We start from the raw sequence: 9431 nt of genomic DNA, 5'->3' as shown, positions 1-9431 counted from the left end.
TTCTCAGATTGCAGGAGCTACACTTGATCATTTTCAAAAATTTTTACATGCCTAGGAAGCTGACTTCATGGGCTATCAAAGCCCTATCATAATCGTCAAGATCGTGGCCTGTATAAAGCACGCAGACACGTCGAACAGATTCGGCACAGTTCAGGACACGTTTGCGCGATTTCCGCAATGCTGGGGTCACGGCGCAGTAATGTCGTCGATTCTTGTGCCAGGATGAAGCGTCTTGAGCAGAGGAACAACTCCCTAGAAGAAATCGTGGGCTGAAATGGCCTGGTTGAGGAGTTATGGAAGCTCCAAGTAAGGTAGGTCCTGTCTGGCTATGGCAGACACAGAGCAGAGATTGAGGATTTTCACAATGCTGAGCTTCAGATGGTCCAATGTCCTGGATTGATGTGATACAGGGAAGCTTTGTGAGTTGGGGAATACTTTTCCAGAAGGAAGCTCCAAGAGATTTGACCTGTGGAGTGAGATATAAGCAGCTCAATCTGACAGGGTGCTGCTGGCTATGTCTGCCATGGAACCTTCAGTGAGAGTAGAGTTGGGAGATGAAGTCATGAGCTGACATTGAGCTAGATTGAGGTTGAGAGGAATCAAGAGAGGCTAGAGAAGAAATGCCATGCCCAACTGGGCTCTGATACCATGTGAGAAATGCGAGATCTAGAGCATGGCAAAACCGGAAGCTATGGAGGATGAAATGAGAAGTGTGGACTCATGATGGAGAAGACAAGGACACTGTTTGTTACACAAGTGAATTAGGTTCCAAGATTGAGACTTGGACTCATAAACACAATCTTGTGTATATGGACAATGACATTGACACTTCACTGAAAAGAAAAGAGTACTATCATTGCATTAAGAAAAGGAAGCAAGTACAATGCTTTATAGGAAAGTAGGAAACTGCAGTAGGCACCATTGTGCATATGGGATAAGTTAGCCTGCATATCCTTGACCCTGAGGCTCCATACAAAGAGGCTGTTTTGTTGAGTGTGATTGCTGATTCTCAACAAAACTATCTCAAGAAGTCAATAAAGCATATTAGATAGGTAAGTAGCATCATACACCCTTTTCTCAATAGTATATCACTCGTGTTGCTAAACCCCTTAGGCTCATTTATGTAGATCTTTGTGGTCTCACATCCAGTGCTGCCTTGAATGGCATGTCATACTTCTTTTTTATAGTGGATGATTTCTCAAGATACATGTGGGCATACTTTCTAAAGCACAAGTTAGATGCCTTCACTTATTTCAGTGCTTGGATGGTGTTGGTCCATAACTAGTGGTCCATAATGAGACTGGTCATCGTGTGGGCACTATGAGGAGTGATTATGGTGGTGAGTTTACTTCCCACGAGTTTTTTGAGATTCTATAGGAGTAGGGAATTTCACATTAGCTCACCTCTACCAACTCCCCCGCATAGAATGGAGTCATAGAGTGTAGGAACCGGACCACCATAAATATGACACGCTCTATGTTGTTTGTAGCAGAGCTCCCTGAGCACCTTTGGGTTCAAGCTGTTAATACTTTTGTGTACATCCTTAATTGATGTCCATCGACTGTGGAGGTCCTAAAAAGACTACATACGAGGCATTCTTTGGCTCTCGGCTTGTTATTTCTCACTTTAGAGTTTTCGGTAGTTGTGCTTATATGCTCACTCTTGATAACAAGATAGGAAAGCTCACCCCTCAAGCAAATCTCTTGATCTTCCTTGACTATTCTTTCAAAGCGAAAGCCTATCGGTTTTTTGGTCCTCGAACAAACAAGGTGATCATTCATAGGGATGTCGTCTTTGATGAGAGAGATATAGTGTAATCCTCAGCACTGAACTCTTCATCCTCACCTCCACTCACATCATTTGAGATCGTGCCTACTTGCTCCTCCTCAAGCTTTATATGCATCATTGTTTACAACTAATTACATTGCACATTTTGAGTTGGATAGTTCGCAAGGAGGCTCTTAAAGACCTTGTATGGCGTGAGGCTATGGAGAAGGAACTAGATAGTATTGATTGAAATGGGGCTTCGACATTTATGGATTGTCCTCGTCACAAGCTGGGTCATGTTGAGATAAAGGCCCGGTTTAACCTCTGTGTATAGTACACACACATTATTTAGCTATACATGTGAATGCACCCTTACATGCCCTAACTATAAATGCATTTTATTCTTTGTGTACCAACACATTTGTTGGTACACTCATATCGCATCGTACTTTCTCTGTGCTCTCTCTCTCTCTCCTCTAGCCATCACGCTCTCACACTCTCTCCTCAAACTTCTGTCACTCTTAGCTGAGCTCCACTGAGCTCCACAACAACTGGTACTAGAGCCAAGGTTTTGCACATTTCCCGAGACCAAGGCGCATCCGACTAACAACTAACAGGAGACGCACAACTTACAGTTGTAGGCAAACAGCACAGGCGACAAACAGGCAGCCTGTGGGGTAGGTTCAGTGGGGACCATCGACACGCCACAGGCAGATTGGCTGACGACCAACGGGACAGACAGACTGCTTGTGATCAGGACCAGTTGTTGGGGTGATGGGTCCAGCGAGGCACTAACATAGTGCACAGCTGACGGGCTGTGCATGACGAGGTAGCAGGCGCACGCGGGGGGACCAGGTAGTAGTCGCACACATCAATAGCCAGTGGCGGCCAGGTAGCCGACAGACAGGCCACGCAACTCGCCTAACGAGTCAACGGACCCTCCACGTCAAGTTTTTCCTTAAAATCAAAATTTTCCTTTAATTTTTTTCATTTACCACTTACGCTTAGCGGGAGTTCATGCACTAGAGGCATAGGTCAAAAATCTCTGCAAATTTGGCCCAAAAATTTGGGGCTTCTTCCAGATTTGACATTGTTTATGCCTGTGAGTGATTTTCAAGTTAGAAATTACAAATATTGCGTGTGGTGGCCTCAATTAATTTGGGGATTTTACCAAATTAGTCAGAATTTTGCTCTTTTGACTAAAATTTCTTGACATTGGATCCCAGAAATTTGGGGCTTTTCATGTATTGGAAAAATTTTGCTAAGCTAGATCAAATTGGCTGACATTTATGCAATTTTGAATTTGAAAATTTTGGAGATTTGTGCAGAATTTGGTAAATTTCTACATTTTTTCCCATGTGGTGGTTTCCTTAGGTACATTTTGCCATCTAGGTTTAAGAGTAGATTGAGTGGTTCCTTGGGATTCACTAGCCTTGTTTTGAGTTGGATTTTGATTTGAGTTTTATTTTCCCTTGTCATGTTGCCCGCTTTGAGAAGATGTAACTAGAACCCTCTATCGAAGACGTGTTATGAAATTGATCAAGCAACCATGCATAACACAACAACTAACACTCAAAGTCAAAAAATGTGGGCATTTGAGGTTGTGAAATCACCTACTACACAAAATGGAAATATTTTCTTGGTAGTTTATTAAGGAACAGGGTAACCTGATCGTCAGAGAAATTAGAAGCCCCAATGGTTGAGAACTCAGCGAGGAGACATCGCCGATACTTAGCCAACTTGACTTTCGAGTCATCCTTGTCTATGATTTTAAAGTTTTGGAGCTCATGATCCAAATTGATGCAACGGGTCCTATCCCAAGATGCATCGCCTTCAGTCAAGTGTGCCTAATGCTTGGATACTAAGTCAAAATGTTGAAGCTCAGAGTGAAACTTAGGCAATAAGCCCTACATAAGCTCGACAATAGCGGAGGAGCAACAAGCCTTCCATGAGCGGACAACCTTGTATGAAACAAGTATGGGATCGGGTTGGGATTCAAACCCTTGCATAAATTCCATAGGTTCTAAGAGTCTAAGACATGCCTCATCAAATTTGACCAAGTTCTCTAGTTTGACCCATTGAAATGGTTCTTGTCATTAAATGCATGCTTGGTAGATGAGAAGCTTATAAAACCATGATATGGAGGATAAGATGGTGTTGGTAGTGGATAAGGAGGAGGAAGGGGTAAAGATCGATAGGAAAAAATAGGCTGCTGATGTCCAATGAGTGCCGACTACAGAGGTATTGAAATGGACATAAGTCCATATGATACCATAGGTGGAGGTGGAGACACTAGGACATGATAGCCCTATCCTTGGGCCACAACATAATGACCAGATGGTCCATTAGATAATGCCATAGAGGCAAATTACAATACCAAATGATCCACATTCGAGTATGTCTAGGATGCACTCCCAAAGAGAGAACTCAAAAGTGTGTGTGTGGGGGAGTTTGAGCCTCCCTCAAAATCACAGGTACACCACTCGAAAATGGGTGTATAGAGGTCCGAAAGGCTGTGCCTAAATGTGCAAAAACCCAAATGTGGTGTGTGGTAGATAATGTGTGGTGCACTTAATGAAAGCGAAAGGAAAGGTGTGGCAGAAGATGATGGAGGGATGGGTGGAAGCCTAAATGGATTTTTGATGGATGTTGTTGTGGGAAACATGATTAGTTCCTTTTGTCCATTAAATGCATTACATGAAGATGCACCTACTTTGAATTGACCATGAGAAATAAAATCATTTGAAGGAAAAAGAAGAGACTGAATACTTATACGTTCTTCTTTCAGCTTTTTATCTAGTTTGAGTCCATAAAGAAATACTTGTCTTCCTCATTACTTAGAAACCAAAGGTTGTTTTGAAGAGTCCCTTCTTGATGAGCATCCTCGGATAAAAAAAAAATACAAAATCAGTTGGCATAGAATCTGAAATAATAGGATTCATACATAGCATTTGAGAAAAAACGTATCATGGAAGTGATATGTAATCTTAGACAGATTCCACTTGTAGATGGCCAATCCATAGTAGAGATTCCAAATGTCTTACAAGATCATTAGTTCTGTACACCGAATCTAAAGGAGAAAACTTAGACTTACCTTCAACCTCTTGATGAGTCCTATGTATAAGGATGAGATCATACTCAATGGAAAAAATCTAATATGGTCTATGGACTCCATGGTAACTTACTAGTTCTTCACCCATGTTAGATTAGGCAGAAGCAAGCTAAAAGGCCTAGTCCTAATCGTTTATGTCCATATTTGGCTACAGAGACTCGAGCGATATTGTGAATGTATTCCAAGCCATTTGACCCTTCTATTATTTTTCATTTTGTAGATGAAATTTTTTATTAAAGGCCAAGGTTTCTTAGAGAGTACCTAGCTCTGATACCATGTGAAGAAATACTCTAAACACAGAAAACACAAAACCAATCGTACGACAAAGCAAAGACTCATAAACATAGAACACTGTTAGAGTTTGGGTAACTTAGAGACAATGAACACAATGAATAATAAAGTGAATGAATATTGAATATACAATGCTCATGCAACGAACACACTATGCAATGAATACTGAACCTCAAACTCTCATATATTTGAAATCAAGGTAGAGGTTATGAGCTAGAAAGTGTGTCATACTCCGAGCAAATCTTGAAATGCAATAAGCAGCCTCGGTGTGCAAAACAACAACAAACACAACTAGGGAAGGCTGGATCTAATGTATAAGGCAATGTAGGAGAGAGAAAGACAAAATGCAAGGACTTGAGGAGAGAGAAAACAAGGTACAGTTGGAGATGGCAAATGCAACAGTCTGGAGGTGGGAAATAGTGTAGATGACCTTGTGGAGGAGAGAGAAGATCAAACATAGACAGTTAGTGTAAGGCAACAATACCTACATGATGGTGATAGCTCCAAAGATCCCTGATGACTTTAAACACTGACAGTGTGCAATGGAAGAAGAAACACAAACACAAAGGGAGAGAAATGAAATGATATATTAACATCTACAAAAGGCCAAAATGACCCATGAGACCTTGAGTTACAATCATGTGTATGATGGTACAATTGTCTAGGTAAAATATGTAGCACAAAGAAAAATAAGAAAGGAAACTAACTATGGCTATGTGTAAAACACATAGAGCTCTATCTAATAACAATGAGCTCCAAATGGTACGATGTCATGTGGGTATGGAGGGCCTAGCTCTAGCTTGAGCAATAATCCCCTCTATCGGCCTATGAAGGTGTCGTCAGTGGACTGTGTCAAGGTCTAGGACATCTGGATCGGCTAAGCTGAACTTCTTGATCAATCAGTACTCCTTGTCTATGTGTGGACTGTGGTTGTAACTGTGTTGAAGTCTTGTGAGTCTCATTTGCAAAGAAGTCTATGAGCTGCCTTTGTGGAGGGTCTTGGTTTCCTAGAGCAGCTATACTTCTGAGGTGCATGTCACGAAGCCGTCGTATCTCAAGAAGAAAGAGGCCAAGGCATCGCTGTGATCGGTAAAATCCATGATTCTGGATAGTGTTCCAAATCCGTCTCTAAAGAGACAGTGGAAACGACCATGGACCTCATAATACGCTGGACATAATGCTCTGTATCTGGCTCTAATTGGCATATCTGGCATATGTGATCCTCTGATGGCATGAATCTATATCTAGCAATCAATCTCTAGCTGATGTGAGGAGGTGTGCAGCTGGCCAATAGTACATTTGATCCCATGGGAAAGGTGGGTGTCCATGTATCTCGGACGAGCAATAACCACATCATCTGCAGTATGAAGGAAATGCTCTGGTAGAAAGCCATCTTTGTCCCTAGCTCCTGCCCTCGCATCAACCATGTCTGCCTGATATCCAACTGGGTAAGATCCATTCTGATGATCTTTCGAATCTCTATCCTGCTCAAATCAAGAGATGGTGCATCAAGGGAGTACTGGAAGGGGGATAACTTGTCCATGCTAAAGCCATGCAACTGAAACCAGGCTGACATCTGTGCATACCAACATGAAGTATCACCCTCTCTAGCAAGCTGTCTGGAGGACTCAAGGGCCAACCCTGCATACTTGTGTCTGGGTAAGTCCCATAGGCTATGTATGTGTATGACCGATCGGGTGAGGGCCTCTACCACAATTGGTGTAGCTGCTAGCTCGGCTCTGATGTTCTCCAAGTATGTATAAGAATCCACATACTCCAGCTCCTCAAATCCATATGTGAATTTAGGTGTTGATCTCCTGACCCACTGTGGTGTAGTATTAAATACCATCACCTCGGTTTTACCAAGGTTCACTGAAAGCCCACTGTCCAAAGTATAGGAGTGTAATGCATCCAAGTGTCTCTGTAGACCTTTTAGAGAGTCAGCTATCAATACAATGTCATCTACATATAATAGGAGAGCTATCCAAGTGGCAGCTAGTGGAGCTCCTCTATCTCCTTCATGTGAAATGTAATTAGCAATCCCATCAATGTACAGGTTGAATAATGTCGAAGAGAGGGGGCATCCCTGCTTCACCCCAATGGTGGAGTAAATAGGTGTGCGTGCTGAAAGGCCCTCAGGTGTCCGGACTCTACCCACAACTCTCTCATATAGTACCAAAATACCCCAACTAAGCTCTTTTGGTACTCCCATGGCATGCAATCTATGTATCAGCCTATCTCTCGGTACTAGGTCAAAGGCTTTGCAAAAGTCCACAAAGCAGCAATAGGTCTGTCGGCCATGGGCCCTTCCCTCCTCAATGATTGCTTTGAGTGTGAGGATGTGATCCAATGTGGATAAGCCTCTCCTAAAGCCAACCTATCCCTGTGCTCTAAGACCCCACATCTCTGCCCACTTCCTTAACTCATGCTCAAGGATGGAAGCATATAACTTAGCCAATGTATGCCCAACCATGATAGTTCGATAGTTACTAGGTAGAGTAGGACCCCCTGACTTGAGGATAGGCACAATAGTGTTCGTGCTCCAGCTTTCTAGTAGGCCTTCACACATGGCTCTGTTAAACATGTAAGATAGAAATCTTGCCACCAAATCTCTAGCATGGATCAAGTGCTCAGCTACTAGTCCATCATGATCTTGTGCCTTTCCTTTGCTAAGTCTGTCAATGGCCTCTCGGACCCTACTTTCTGTAAAGAAAGTGGTGGTCTCTAGACAAGGCTCAAGTGGGTCAGGAAGAGGTGGCTAACCCTCCACAGTATAGAGACTAGCTGCATACTCTTCCCATATAGTAGTGGACGTAATAGGTGTGGTTGGGCAATGCTCTCTGAAAAGCCTCCAAGCCTCTCTAGAGTCCTAGCTTAAGAATAACTGATATAGGTCTCACTCCAGCTGGGCCAATAATGTTCTCTTCTTCCTCCATGTGAGACATCTAAAGAGTATTTGTGCTTGTCTGTGGGTCATGGACCCCAGTGCTATCTCTCTTTGTAGCCGTGCTCTGGTCTCATAGCACTCATCATCATACCAGCTGTTCTGAGGTGTCCCCTCGGTGGAGGCTCTTGGGTCGTGAGTGTGGGAAGGCTACACTTGCAGCGATGTGTAGAGCCCCATTGAACTGCTGAGTAAGCTCTTGTAATGGAACGTAGGGGTCTGCATCATGTAACAATCTAACGATCTCCACCTCATACTATCCTCTGTCTCTCTCGAAAAGAGGCATCTCGGGTGTCAGTGAGCTGCAGATGGGTCTACGTGTCAGTGAATTGGAGATCGATGGTGAATGATAGGTAGGCATGATCCATTGCAACTCTGAGAAGGTGTGGGGATACTGACAGGTCCTGGATGTGAGATATCAGCGTCAGTGGGGTAAGAACATAGTCTACTGTGCTAGCACCGTGTCGATGAGGATAACATGTGAAGGCGCTGGATAGGGGGTATCTAGCCAGGCCATTGAGAATGGCCAATTTGTGCGCTCTACCAATCTCCACAAGGTATCTTCCATATTCGGTGACTTCCCCCATATCTTGAGATATCCTCTCCAGTTGTAGCACTGACACATCTTGCTCGTGTAGCATCTCCTCAGACGCATCAAAGAAAGACACCTGATGGGAGGCTGTCCTGGCATTAAAGTCTCCTAGTAAGATAACCTCTCCCCCCTTCGAGAACTCCCAAATATCCTCATCCAAAGCCACATATGGTGATTGCCCCTTGGGTGGGGTATATCGAGATGTCATAGGGGGAAAATAGCATATGGCAACATTCAAAGTGCATTCCTCACCATGCATTCTCACCCACATGTATCTAGCCTACTCATCTCTACAGACTACCTAGATCATCTGCTGTAGCTCCTCCCTCATTAACACTATCACTCCTCCCAACCCACGATTACTATGGTATGTGTGTGTCTCCTTCCTACAAGTTGACTCCCACCTATAGCCTATCACCCATGGAAGTGTAGTATGTGGCCCTTGATGTGTCTCTGAGTAGAACACTATATCTCTCCCTCTGAATGTCTCCTCAAAAGCTCCCACATCCAATCGGAGGGGTCCATTGCAGTTCCAGACTGCCATTGCAAGGCTGGTCCCATAGGTGTCATGGTATCATTTATGGCGCCTCTCCATGACTACCACTCTCCCTCCTCTGTAGAAGGCGAGTTTGCCCTCCTCCCTGGTTGCCTTAATTTTTGGCATGCACTCCCTTATGTGGATTAGTTGGGTTGGTGTGAGATCGTCACCCAAAAACACACCCGTC

General features: G+C 43.6%; 1 pseudogene; it reads right to left on the bottom strand.

Annotated features, from left to right (window-relative positions):
- Nucleotides 1–7547: 7547 nt before the first annotated feature.
- On the bottom strand, nt 7548–8755 carry LOC148014437 (uncharacterized; annotated as a pseudogene).
- Nucleotides 8756–9431: the final 676 nt, after the last annotated feature.

This window comes from Lygodium microphyllum, chromosome 25, assembly GCF_053477565.2.
Source record: "Lygodium microphyllum isolate KBCC chromosome 25, Lygodium_microphyllum_v1.1.10, whole genome shotgun sequence".
NCBI classification, from domain to species: domain Eukaryota; kingdom Viridiplantae; phylum Streptophyta; class Polypodiopsida; order Schizaeales; family Lygodiaceae; genus Lygodium; species Lygodium microphyllum.
This window is presented reverse-complemented; position numbering and strand designations above follow the sequence as displayed.